The sequence below is a fragment of the Vulpes vulpes genome, chromosome 12, assembly GCF_048418805.1.
Source record: "Vulpes vulpes isolate BD-2025 chromosome 12, VulVul3, whole genome shotgun sequence".
Lineage (NCBI taxonomy): Eukaryota > Metazoa > Chordata > Mammalia > Carnivora > Canidae > Vulpes > Vulpes vulpes.
Window position 1 is genome coordinate 5,187,727 of NC_132791.1, and position 14,813 is coordinate 5,202,539.

A 14,813-nucleotide genomic window follows, 5' to 3' on the forward strand; every position below is an offset into this window, starting at 1 on the left:
GAAAATGAGTGGGTAGAAACAACAACAGAAAAAAACAAACAAACAAAAAACCCCACCTCCTAATGGCAAAGTTTCCACTGCAGCAACAACATGCCAAATTGGAATGTTTGGACAACACTAAGCTTTAGATAATAAACCCATTATATTTGCGTCTCAGAACACCAGTATTTAACAGGGTAACTTGAGCTCCCTAATTCTCCTCGTGCGGAAGAACATGAACAACTCAGAATCACTTTAGGCAAACTTGGGTTTCAGCCTGTCTTCCGGAGCCCCCACTTTCCTGAGACACGCAACTCCAAGTTCTGTGAACTAAGTCTTGTATTGGTGAGTGATCTGTGTTTCCATCTCTGTTCATTTTACCCTGTACATTGTACATTCCTCTGCATGACAACCTCAGTAAATTTTTGCCAGGCAGTTTTAAGTTTGCTATTCCTCGAGCCATGATCCACCTTCCACGAGCTACACTTCTCATATGAATAGCAGTAACCGAGGGTTGTTGGCTACAGACCAGATATAGAAAGATGCACCCAAAACCTCAGAGACCATATCACCTCTTCAGAACTACCCTAAAATAAAAGTCTACGTTTATTAATAAGGCATACAAGGCTTTCTTGATATGGCCCTTATTTACCTTTCTAGCCACACCTCTTGTAACTCCCACATGCAAACATCCTATCTTCCAGCCAATCTGGGCAACTTATGCTTTCCTGAATACATTAAGCCTTCATGTTTCCTGTCTCTTCACAAATGTGGCCTCTGCCTTTGGTACTTCTTCCAACCCATCATTCACCTGGTTAACACCTACACTTCTCTAGTCCTTGGCTCAGGCATATCGCCTACTCTTGGAAGTGTTTGTCACCACCCTCGCCTACCTCTAAATTGGCTTTATTTTTATTCTTCCATGCTCTTCCACTTGCCTCCATACCCTATGGAAGACATCTATTATAGAGTTTAGAATGTAGATGCTCTATTATATAATTCAAAGCTGACACCATCAACTTCCTTCTCTTTCTCTCCCTTAGCCTTGATGTACAAAATATGTCCCATTCATATAGGAATCCCTAGGCCCTGGTATATGACGTGGCTTAGAGGTGGGACCCATGTGTCCTTGCCAAATTAATGGGAAAACAAGATGGTACGTGAGAAATATGGTTACAGAGACTGGAGAAGCTCTTCATTCTAATCAAGATGAATGTGATAGATCCTCTGAAATGAAACGTCACCATATGTACTTCAAATCATCTGCACTGTGTAAACAGACTCCCTTCCTCAAAAGCATAGATGTTTCCATTGTACTCTTCTTAGACTTTTGGGGTCTAGCTACAATTTTCCTTCTAATCTTGTCTCACATTCCTCCCTCCTCTCAGAAAATTTGCAGTTAAACTGAATTTCCTTTAGTATCTGGAATGCACCATCTTTGTACTTCCTTCCAACCTATGCACATGTTCCCCATTCCACTCAGTGCTTCCCCTCATCTCAAATCTTCGGCTTTAACAAATTCTATGAATTTTTCAGGTCTCAGTTTGGGTAAGGCCTTCTAGAGAATGACATCCTTATCTAATATACAGACCAAAGTTAGATTCATTTTCTCTATTTTCTCATAGAATACCATTTTCTTCCATAATATTATGATGGGTCCACAAAAGGGAGCAAGGCAGCCGGGGAAGAAGCATCTGAACAGGCTCTGAGAGAGGTACCAGGAGCAATGGTGAAAACCCAGCAAAGATTGTGTAGAAGGTGGTGACCTCCTAAGCGACCAACTAGAAGAGATGAATTCATCCCTATCATTTATGCTGGAGAGACATTCCCAGAAAAGAGAAGGGGTGAAGAGAGATCCTCATTAATGCACAGAACACTTTATAAGAGAATTACCTTTAAACAACTGCCAAGGCCAGGGAGCTCTGATACTAGCTCACAATAGTACTAATCTCAAAACCTTTCCCTGCCCAGCTCATCTCTTCATCACTGACTCAGTTTTGCTCCTGAAGAAATCAGAAACAGAATTTTCTATAAGTGGGAAGGATAATTAAAGTATAAAGTGGAGGGCACCTGGGTGGTTCAGTTGGTTGAGCATCTGCCTTCAGCTCAGGTGATGATCCCAGGGGCCTGGGATCAACCTCACATGGGGCTCCCTGCTCAGCAGGGAATCTGTTTCTCCCTCTGCCCCTCACCCTGCTCATGCTCTCTCTCCTGCTCACTCTCTCTCAAATAAATAAATAAAATATTTTTTAGAAAAAAAGCATAAAGTGGAAAAAAAGAATAAAAACAATTCATCAAAGAACACCCACATTTATACCCTTTACCTAGTATGGGCTTCCTGAACTGAGAAGGGGGAAAGCTTAAATTCTAATGAAGTATAACATTCTGACTACTAAAGGAGACAGGACATTTTAATTACTCAAACAAAATTATATTGTGGTTTAAAATGGATAGAAAGCACATTTTCTCTAAAAGTGAGCAGATCAGCTGTTGGGCTACCAGGGATTTTCATCTAAGGGGGCAGGGATAGAAGAGAAAAAAATACGGTTACTTTGTGGTTGCACCCCACCTAATCTGCTCATCCAACATGCTAGGAACATAAGAAAGGGAGAGAGGTAGAAGAAGTGTTTCAGCATATGGACATTGTCCTACTGGCATGAACAGTTTTGGTAATTTGGTTTCTACCTTGGAGAAGATCAGCCAATAGTCATAGTTCTTTGATATTTGCCAGTAAGAGCCTTGAGTTGATCCATTTTCCACTCTGTATCTTCTAATCATATTCTCCCTACTAGATATTTGGCCCCTGTTGGGAATCTTTTTATGTACAGTGGAAAGAATCAGTTGACCAACTATAATGAGCACTCGAGCCCATAGGGTAATCATAGTTCTTTCTGGGTATGAGTGAGTAAAGTGCTGTTCTGCTTTAGACTTTAGTCACCTGCAGACAAGTGTGGGATGAGTGTGCTCGGCTGATCACTTCTAGGTATGCTGACAAAATAGAACAGGCATAGAAAAGCTGGGCTAAACTCTAGAACTCACTTGTTTCATTCCAATGGACCTTTTAGATGGGCTCTCCCTTTAAGGGCTCTCCCTTTCCACTCCCCCAAAATTATTTTACAACCTGGTATGTTTTTTTTTTTTATTACTGCCACTTAAGAGTCTCTTACTGCAGGTGCTTTGTGTGTCATCTCTTAGTTGAGCATTACTACAATCCTTTAAATTATATATCAGTGTCTTTTTTTAATTTATTTTTTTATATCAGTGTCTCTACAGTTGAGGCAAAGGGTCCATTAAACTTCTCCAAGAGCTCAGTAAAGGATACAACCAACAGTCAACCCCAAGTCCACTACACCCGAGTTCTCTCTCCTCCCTGGATTGTCTCTTTTGGCAAGAAGGAGAAGGAAATTTTCTGAATTATGAAAGTCTTCTTTCTTTACCTCTGAGTTATAGAAAACCTATACCCACTCAATCATAGGGAATGGTCCCCCACCCTGCTCAGTCAGCTCTGCAGCCTGCCAAAAGCTACTTCAGCATTTGAATGGAAAGCTGTGAGAGTTTCAACCTAATTCCAACACTCCAGTGTCACCAGTCAGGGGGGGAGCAGCTTCTAGAATCAGCTGAGCCTGGCAGATTGCCCTTACAAACCCAATAAGGCATTAGAAATGCCCAGGATACCTTGGTCCAGTCCACCTGGATATAGAGCTTTCCAAAAGAGAGCAAATTTGCCTTGTTTGACAAGCAGGGATAAGATTCCAAGAGCTCTCACCATATCCAAAATAATTTGGACTCCAATTCGTAAGAAAACTGCCGTCATATGACTCCCATAGCACATAGTTACACTTGAAGGAATCCCCTGTCCTGAGAGAGAGCTAAGGTCAGCAGGATACTTCATTCAAGCAGCTACATATTTCTGTATCTAAGTTAATTCTCTTAATGTTTGTGGATTCTCCTTATGGCTCAAATACCTATGAATCATATTAATTGTTGACTTTCACATCTTTCCAGTAGATTTAGGCTGAGCAACTAATATTCTTTTTTTGGTAAATGGTGCTTTCTCGAAGCACAAAAAAACTTCTAACAGAAAGTCTGTGGGAGGTCCCATCAGAAAAAAAAAGGATGCATTTATTTTCCAATTCACAGATTTTAGAGAGAGAAAAGATGCTTTCTTAAAATGGCTCTTTAATAAGATATTTATGTTGGGGCTTGAGTAAATTTAATTTTCAATGCCCCCAGGAAAAAAAATAGAGATCTAGTATAATCTTCTTGTAGGGTAATGTTTTTATAATCCAAAGCACCATGGAAACATATATCTATGCATGTAATGCCCATTTATTTGTAATTTTTTACCCACTAAGCCTAATACCTACATTAAGCAATGCTGCTTCCTCTTTCGCACAGCAAAGGATATAGTCAACAAAACTAAAAGACAACCTACAGAATGGAAGAAGATATATGCAAATGACGTATCAGATAAAGGGCTAGTCTCCAAGATCTATAAAGAACTTATTAAACTCAACACCAAAGAAACAAACAATCCAGTCATGAAATGGGCAAAAGACATGAAGAGAAATCTCACAGAGGAAGACATAGACATGGCCAACACGCACATGAGAAAATGCTCTGCATCACTTGCCATCAGGGAAATACAAATCAAAACCACAATGAGATCCCACCTCACACCAGTGAGAATGGGGAAAATTAACAAGGCAGGAAAGAACAAATGTTGGAGAGGATGCGGAGAAAAGGGAAGCCTCTTGCACTGTTGGTGGGAATGGGAACTGCTGCAGTCACTCTGGAAAACTGTGTGGAGGTTCCTCAAAGAGTTAAAAATAGACCTGCCCTGTGACCCAGCAATTGCACTGCTGGGGATTTACCCCAAAGATACAGATGCAATGAAACGCCGGGACACCTGCACCCCGATGTTTCTAGCAGCAATGTCCACAATAGCCAAACTGTGGAAGGAGCCTCGGTGTCCATCGAAAGATGATGGATAAAGAAGATGTGGTCTGTGTATACAATGGAATATTCCTCAGCCATTAGAAATGACAAATACCCACCATTTGCTCCGACGTGGATGGAACTGGAGGGTATTATGCTGAGTGAAGTAAGTCAATCCGAGAAGGACAAACATTGTATGTTCTCATTCATTTGGGGAATATAAATAATAATGAAAGGGAATATAAGGGAAGGGAGAAGAAATGGGTGGGAAATATCAGAAAGGGAGACAGAACATAAAGACTCCTAACTCTGGGAAATGAACTAGGGGTGGTGGAAGAGGGGGGGGGAGGTGAATGGGTGACGGGCACTGAGGGGGGCACTTGACGGGATGAGTACTGGGTGTTATTCTGTATGTTGGCAAATTGAACACCAATAAAAAAAATAAATTTATTATAAAAAAAATAAAAAAGAAAAAAAATAAACAGAAAAAAGTACAGAAAAAAAAAGCAATGCTGCTTCTTGAAGAAAAGACCCTTGAGATTAAGAGTCTGGAAAACAAAACAAAACAAAACACAAAACTGATTTTAGCCTCTTAGAGTTTCAAAATGGCAGTGTTTTGCATTTATTTCTCCATGTCTGGAATGGTCTCTCCCATGTCATCAGTCATTAAGACCTTGATTAGATCTCCCTCCTATAGAAGTTTTCCCTAAATGTCTTCCTAACTGCAGAACTCTTTCCAGGTGGGCAAGCTTGCTTGCTAGCTTTACAAAGTATTTAATGCATACTGACATATTGTCTTTCCAAATCATTTCATGTGTCAGTAAATCTATAAGCTTCTTGAGAGTCGAGAAAAGGGGAAAAAGCATTAGCTGTGAGAGAAGTCCAGTTTTCTCAGTGGCTTTCCATATGATTTTACATAGATCACTTCTTGGCTATACCATTTGTTCTCATTTATTAAAAGATTATTTGGTCTCCAAGGCCTCATATAATTTTAATATGCAGTGGTTTTATGATGAACTATATCATACTAGCCATTTATCCCAAACTCTCCTCACGGGATGTATAAAGCCTAAGGTTCACCAGCTATAACCACCATGAAAGCAGTGACACCATGTCAGACTTCCTTAATTCCAATGTCTATTACTGTGTGACATGCAAAAAGAGTTCAGAAGATATTCCGTCAAAGGAATGAATACTTACTTTGTAAATGGACTGGCATTTATTAAGCACATAGACTATTCCAGACATAAACTATGCCTTGCCTATGTAGTCCTCACAACAACACAAGCAAAGTAGACACAGTAATTCCAATTTAACTAAGAAAGATGATGGAGATTCAGAAAGAATTGGTGATTTGTTCAAGGTACCACAGCTGGTGGCCAGCTTGGCACCCACGGCTGTCTGGCTCCTTTGCACGTACTCTCACTGCGCCACTCTACCACAAGTCTCTAAGCCTGTCTGAGAAACAATGTGCACACCCATGCTGCTATATTTCATGCTACTATAAGGAAAGAGCTTATTTATGCAGGATGGCAACAGTACTCAGCCCTAATTTGATGAACAAAGAATTAGGGGAGAGGTTGGGTTTCCCACCAAACCCTCCCAGGCACATGGGCAAGCCAGAATGAAGTTGCAAAAGGGGCTGGGAAAGCGTGCAAGATGAGATGATGGTGCTTTAGGTTTGTGACCAGGAAAGCCTGGGGCTCCTGCTATCTCTGCCAGGCCTGCAGATTAAGCTTCTTTCTTTCCTTCTTCAAAAGCAAGAATGCTGAGACCCTAAACTTGTTTTCTTTCAAATGCTATAAGCCTTTCAGGAAACAGCTTTCTCTGGGAACCTGCTCATTACAGAAAGGCCCTTGAAGAAGTGCCAAAATGTAGTTAGCAGGGAGAGGAGAGGGGAGGGGGAAATGTTGGGTTGATTCAGCAGAGCCATTTGATGGTGAAAGTGCTTTTATCAAGAGGGCAGAGAATAGCCTGGTGCCTTCTCAACCATGCAGAGCACACAGACTCCTGGGAAAGGAACTCACATTTGGGAGAACTATAGCTAGAAACAGAGATTTCTGAAACTTATGGGGATGTTAAACTTAATAATTACAATAATAGCTTCTATATACTGAGGACTTCAGGCACTGGGATCAGGGCTTTCTACTGTATTTAATCTCACAGCCACTCTGTGGATAGATGTGACTACCTTTATAAAGAAAAAGTGAGTCTTGGAGAATAGAAAGGACTTGCAAATCTCACATAGGTAGGACATGGCCAAGGCATTATTTGAACCCCAGTCTGCCAACAAAGTTCACATTACACTGTCTCATCTTTCACTATCCGAAAAAAAAGGAAACTCTGGAGCAATGAGGCCAATTTAAAACAAAGTAGTGTTCAGGATGGAGAAAGTAGAGCATTTTCACGAGTGAGGATTTCACATGTGACAATCATGAGGTCACTCCATTTTTAACAGTGAAAAAGGAAGACCTAGAGCCCTTGGGTACATAACTATTGTCATCCCCATGTGTCAAAGTTCATCAGGACATCAACAAAGAAGATGGCACTTATTTCTGAGCATCATCCATGTTATAGGCATCAGGACTTGAAAATTCTCTTTATAATCATCTCTTGAAAAGTTCCTTCAGGGGGAAAAAAAAATTGGGAGGTCATGGAGCCACTAGTGAAAAAGCAAATATCTTGGGCTTTTGAGTTAGACACTTCTAGCTGTGCACATTGGCTCTAACATGTATTAGTTCTCTGGTTATGGGCAAGTGGCTTAAGCTTATGGAATCTTGATCTCCTCATCTGTAAAATGGATATAAGTTGTATTTACCTTGTAGGGCTATTGTGAGTTTAGAGAATATTCTAAAATAGTGACTAAACAGTAATCATAGCAAAAACAATCCCATGATTATTGGTGGGTTTCATGGTTTTTATTGTTGACATTGATATTATTCTTGGTATGGTTCTGGTTTTTGTAATAAGTAGTAATAGTATTTCTATTCAGGGAAAGAAAGCACATAGACACATGGCATGGATTAACTTCTCAGGCTAAGTAATGATTAATAACCTAATTTAGAGCAATAATTAATCAAAACAACGACATATAATGTTTACTGGATGACTGGTCTGATTCTTAGTACTTTGACATCTTACATCTTGTAATTCACAAGTTACCATACTTGATAGTGAACAAAATGTTATTTACCTAAAAGGTGAGGAAACCAAGGCATGGAGAAGTTAAGTAATGTCTTTCAAAGTCAGAGAGAGTTTGGGCAAGGATTCATCCCCAGAAAATCTGACTCAGGCCAGTTTCCCATTGGGCACTTAAGAGTGGGAATTGTCTATAAAGTGTATTTTGTACACTAGGTTCTTCCAATCCCTAGGAGTTGCCAAATATGCAAAATAATCCATAGGAGATGGGCTCCATGGTCTTCGTATTCATATCTGCAGAGTTGTTCTTATTACTTTTATATGTAGGATTTTCATAAGAGATCTCATTTAAATGAAGGATTTGGTGGCTGACAAGCATTAAGTAACTTGGTCTAGATAGAGCATGCTTTATGGGATAGAAAAAAGTTCATGGGGTTTGACACAGCTGGATCAGTGAGGACCCCAGAGTAGGGAAGGTCCATATTTTATATTGTGTTGGCTTTCACTTAATTTGTTCAAGGTCTGACTCTGTTTATGATGGAGCTAACAGGTGGTTCTTCTCAGTTCGGAAGGAGCATCAGGATATAGGGATTACTTGGGGGAAATGGACATCACCACCCCCAACCGGGCACTTGATAGCCTGATAGTTTCAGCACTGTCTTTATGAACAGCAGCCCTGCAGCTAAGTTCCTGGTGGCCTTTGTCTAATGAAGGGAAAGGTATTGGGGCTCCAAAGATCCTTGTTTGGCAGACATTGCTGGTGCAGCTAGTTGGTATGTTAGAATGAATCATCATCATAATCGTATTCATTATACTCTTTTAACACACACGTAATTTCAAAGTACTTTTCTGTACCTCTGTACTCTTTGAAATTTCCCCCTAAAATGCCCATTGCTAAAACTAAATAAATAAATGAATTAAATAAATAAATAAATAAATAAATAAATAAATAAATAAATAAATAAAAATAAATTTAAAAAAAGAGAATAAGGGTGAATTCTGTCACAGGGAATAGCCTTAAGAAATAGGTCCCTAGAGCGGTAATCTCGAGAGTTCTCCACTATATCCTATTATATCTTAAAAAGTCAAAATGACCACCATACACATCTGACTGAGGTTCAGATTTTGAGAAATCCAGTCTTTCTCCCTTTCATATATAAGTGTTCATTCAATAGATGGAGAATTTAGGACCCCAGGCATCAACTGCAGCACACCTTGATTAGTTTATTCAGAGAAGGAAGAATCGATCTCTTTGCTCCATGGTCCCTGGGGACAAAGGATACTGCCTAGATGATCCTCCCTCTGGGTTCCCAAGAAGATACAAGGGCCTGCGGTCATCTCAAAATTATCACTGTATTCCCCAACCACAGATATCCCCTATTATAGGACAAAGAGTCTCAGTTGCTGGTCATTTCCTCACTATGTGGATGAATCATTCTCTCTCCAAGTCAGCAACTTCCACTGTGTGTGTGTGTGTGTGTGTGTGTGTGTCTTCTGTCATTAAATGGAGCCATTCTGATCCTAAGCTAACCAAATCAAAAATCCATAGTGGACAGGCCTCCTCAGTCTCTTCTCCTTTACCATCTAAATACAACTAGTCCTCTGGTCCATTCTTCCCTGGCCCATCCTGTATCTCCATTGACTGTGTAATTGCTGCCTATTAATGGGTAGGAAGCCTTGCTCTTCCTACCCATTCTCCAGGATGCAGTCATAATGAGATTTCCCAAGCACTCATGTGACAACTCATTCTCCTACATAAGCATTTCAGTGGCTCTCCATTACCCACCCAGTACAGTGCTGTATGAACTTTTAAAATTGTGGAACTTTTCCTTCAAGTGAAAGTTACAATGATACATAATACAAATTGAAAGAGATAAAATTAGAACAGATCTGGTTTAAATTAAGGAAGAGAAGCAAAGCCCTCAAGCATCCCTGCAACCAAAACACACACACACACAAACACACACACACACACACACACACACACACACTCACCAGGAGGCCTGGTCCAGAAACAACTCATAGGGAGCTGAGGGAATCAAAGGAGTTTAGTTGGAAAGTCATTATCCTGTGTCTAATACCTGAGCTTTCAAAGCTCATAAGTAAGGCAACACACATGATATAACAGGCTTCTTTGCCCATCTTATCCTCTCAGCTCATCTGTAATTAGGGCTGTCACCATAGTAGAGCATTCCCACTCACCTGATGTTGTCTTATGGGACCAACCTTCAGCTGATGAGGAGAGGGGTTATGGATACGTTCTGCAGGAACCCATCTGTATAAGGAATTATGCAAACTTCTCAAAGGCCCCAATGAAATGGAGCCTCACTGAATCATGATGCACCCTCATTGGCTTTTCTTTCTTACCTGTCTTCCTTTGCCTGCTCCCGGACCATCCCATTCCCAGTACAGTTCTCCAGGGACGATCCCAGTTTTGAAACTGAAAGTCTTGCATCCTAAGAGCCCCCTTTACTATGGCCAAACTAGGATTGTTGGTCACCTTTCTGGTTCTCTTCCAAATATGCTCACCCAAGTCATTGTCTTGGGCTCTGCTTTTGGGAGGAGTCCACATTAAGATTTATTAAGTCGTGTTGGAAACAAGTCCTATTGTTAGAATCACCAGAACAGGAACCCATTGGAATGCCAGGCACTTAACAGCTGTGTTGCCAGAAGCAAGTTACTTTGTTTCTGTAAACCTTAATTTCCTTATCTGGAAAATATGGACGAATATCTGCCTTTACTAGGTACAGCTATGCACTCATCTCTTTTCCACGTTATTAACAGAGGACATGGTTGCTGAGTAACTACTACAGTCTCTGCAACTAGATACAGCCATGTGACTAACTTCTGGACAACAGAATCAAAGATAAAATACTGTGAGTTAGCCTCCAAAAAGCTTTCTTAGAAAATGTTTTTATTTTATTTTTTAAATTTAATTTCAACTTACCAACATATAGTATAACACCCAGTGAAAACTTCTAATATACTCCCATGACTCTCTTTCTTTTATCCCTTCTTCTTTGCTGCTGACAAAAATGCAAACAAGATACCTAGAGCTAGAGTAGCCAAATCTGGGCTGTGACATGGCCTGGGGCATGGAAATGAAGGAGCAATGAAAAAGAAGCCCAGGTACCTGATACCCACTTATACCAGAGCCACCATCATGCGCCCAAACTCCAGACTTAAAAGAAAAACACATTTGTATCTTGTTTATGTCATTGTTGTTCAGAGGTGAGAGAAATGCAAATATTATTCTCAGCCGAACTGAACCCTAGCTGAAACACTAATTCTTTCTGTTTTTGTGAAGATTGAAGGATATTTAGTGTGTAAAGCATTTAGCATAGCACATAGTTGACATTCATTCTGGACTATTTCATTTACGGTGGAGAGAGTGATATGGTAGTGAAGCCCTTTGAAGATACTCAGCTGATAGCGGTTTTCCATTATCTTCCTTTCCCCAAATCTGTCTGCAACCAATCTTTCCAGTCTAATCTGACAGTCCTTCCCAGATACAACAGACTACTCACATCTCTTCATTCCCCAAATATGGGGAACTTATTCTTCCAGGTATTTACAATTCTCTTGTAATAATTGTAACTTACAATTCTTATTACAAGAGGATTGTTAATTCTCTTCAATTACACTTATTCCTCCAGGTATTTACAATTCTCTTCGCTCTTCCCAGGTTATACTTTCTCATCTGTTCGACCTGGTGATTCTGATTCAGCCTTCATGATTCTGCCAGCCTCACTCCCTAGCTCTTCAGGAAGGACTAAGCAAGCACTCACATTTATGATCCCATAATGCACTGTACATCTCTCTCTCTCTCTCTCTCTCACACACACACATACACACACGCACACACCACCCCAGCCCCGCCAAACATCCATTGCATTGGGTCTCCATTAGCTATAAGCTCTCCCTGCCTAGAAGTGCTTCTCCACACAGCCCTCCTCACTTCCTGGTCATCACCCCAAGGTCTGTCCATTTTCCTCTGCTTCATCAGAATTCAAGTTGTGAGGATAATATACATCTTGTAATAATGCCTCTAGTCCAAACATAACTCATACCAGAAAACGCAAGGTGCCATGACCATATTGTGGTGTTTCCCAAGAAAATGTGACTTCTAAAACCTAACAGGCAGTGTCTCGGAGCACTTAATGAGATGTTTCAAAAGGACTACAATTCTGAAAATGTCACCTTGCTCAGAAGAGTTGCTTTGGGAATGAAACCTAGTGGATGAAGATAAGCAGCTCCAAAGTGTTTTTTACTCACAACACTTCTGACACCAGATATTTCATGCCTTTTCCAACACCACTTCTCCAACTCTCCAACACCAGCTGGGGGTATCTTAGAATTCAATTCACTTTTGACCCACTTCCTGATGTTAACATCAGATCCCATAACGCAAGGACTCAGTCCTACAAGACTGTTCCCAATTCAAATGGCAATCACAAGTCCCAGGTTATCATCAGTGCTTTTGAATGGCCAGCTGTAAGTTCAAGAGGTTCCCACAACCAACCCTCTCCTCAGGTTAAATAATTTGCTAGAATGATACACAAAACTCAGGAAAGCATTTTACTTCCTATTACTGGTTTATTACAAAAGACAAAACTCAGGAACACCAAATGGAGGAACCGCATATGGCAAAGTATGAGGGGTGGGGTGCAAGGAGCTTCCATGCCCTCTCCAGATGAACCACCCTCCTAGCAGATTGATGTGCTCACCAATCCAGAAACTCTTCAAGCCCCATCAGTTAGAGGTTTTTATGGTGGTTCCATCACATAAGCACGATTGATTAAATCACTGGCTATCAGTGATTAACTATATCTCCAGCTCTCTCTCCTCTGCAGAGGTTGGGAATGGGATTGAAAGTTCTAATCCACAAATTATGCTTTGGTCTTCCTGGACACCAGTCACCATGCTGAAGCTATCTGAAGGCCCCCAGCCACCAGTCATCTCATTAGCATACAAAAGATACCCTTATCTCTCTAGAGATTCCAAGAATTTTAGGAGCTATGTGCCAGGAATCAGGAACAAAGACCAAATACATCTTTCTTGTTTATTACAGTGGCTTACTTCTCCATCTTGGTCAACTAGTATAAATTATTTCAGAACAATGATGACTGTGCTCAAGGACAAATAGGTACTAAAACTCAGAACTAAATTTATAGCTAATGCTTTCTGATGCCAACAATAATACCACATCACAAGCCTGCCTGCAAAGCAACTCACATCATCATCAGATCATAATAATAATGATAAGAATGACAACCAGAGCTAATATTTATTGAATGTTTATTAGATGCCAGAAAAGAAGCTAAGCACTTCATAATGATTATTTCATTTTGTTCTCACTCTGTATACATATCTATGGCATGAACTCTTTTTCTCCCTATTTTATAGATAAAGAAATAGATCGGGAATGTTTAGCGACTTGCCTGAAGTAGAAACTTGAGCTCAGATTTATCAAGCAGAAAAGCAAAAGCTCTCACCATTTTGCCAGAATGCATTTTCTCAATGCATTTTTCAGCTCCAATTGAGCTTTCATTTTTAACCTCCTCTGGGGATAATTAACTGCCCCCCTCCTCTCTGCTCACATAGTACTGGGCACACCCCTTTATTAGCCCACCCACCATGTCATACTATAGTTATTAGTAAATACCTGTCTCTTCTGCATGTCTGAGTGCCTACTAAATAACAATGTGTATTGTTTATCATTATATGTCCAGGGCCTGATCAAATGACTTATACAAAATAGTCATTCATTCAATTTATCAAGTAATAATGGGCACGTAATAAATTCTTCTTGAATTGAAATGGGCCTTGGTCTCTCCACCTGTAAAATGGGGACTATTCTCTCCTGTGGATAGAGACAATTCCCAATTTTTGATGCTGGGAAATGCTCAAGATTTCATGAGCCAGTACATATGTGCAACTGGCAAGAAACATCTTGGGAAAATGCTACCCTGTTGTTACAAGGCACTATTGAAAAGGGACCAAAAAAGAAAATTCCTACTGTCCTAACATGATCCAGCTGCAAGAGACAAGTTGTCATTACACCAGCAGAAAGTTATTGCCTCTAGACTGGAAACTAGCAAACTGACCTGAAGGCACAGGGTATAATCTTTATTGCATATCACTATAAACTCCAGCCACACTGTGCAAATACACACTATCCCTGTGGGGGAGAAGCTGCCATTGTGTCTCACCACCAGGTATGCAATCAGCGTCTGGTGGGCAGATTGCCAAGCTGGCCATCTGTGTTGTGCTTGGTTGCTAGGGCACAGGCAAAGTGCTATGTAGTGTCTTGCTTTCACCCCAGCCACAAAAGCCTGGAGCAATGACAAAGGCTGCTCAAAGTGCTGGAGCTCCAAGGAAATGTACATATTTGGCTTAATTCATGGAACTTCTATTGAAGACCAACTCAGAAGGCTGGGATTTTTGTCCAGGCTCTGCTGCTGTGGCACCCCAGATTAGATATGTACTTCTCTGAGCATGCTAAGTCCTCACTTGTAAATGAGAAGGGCCCAAAGATCAGTGTGTCCCAAAGAGGGCCTGCATACCTCTGCAGTAGGTGAAATGGTCACAAGTGCTCCATGGACAAACTTGTAAACATTTCAGCTGCCTTAAATTATTGCACTGTGCACTAAAAAATAATTATCCTACCAAATACTTGGTATCACATAATTAATTGATTGGAATAAGCATAAATCATTTAGTTTATCAAAGACTTAGCATTAGAAAATATGAATACT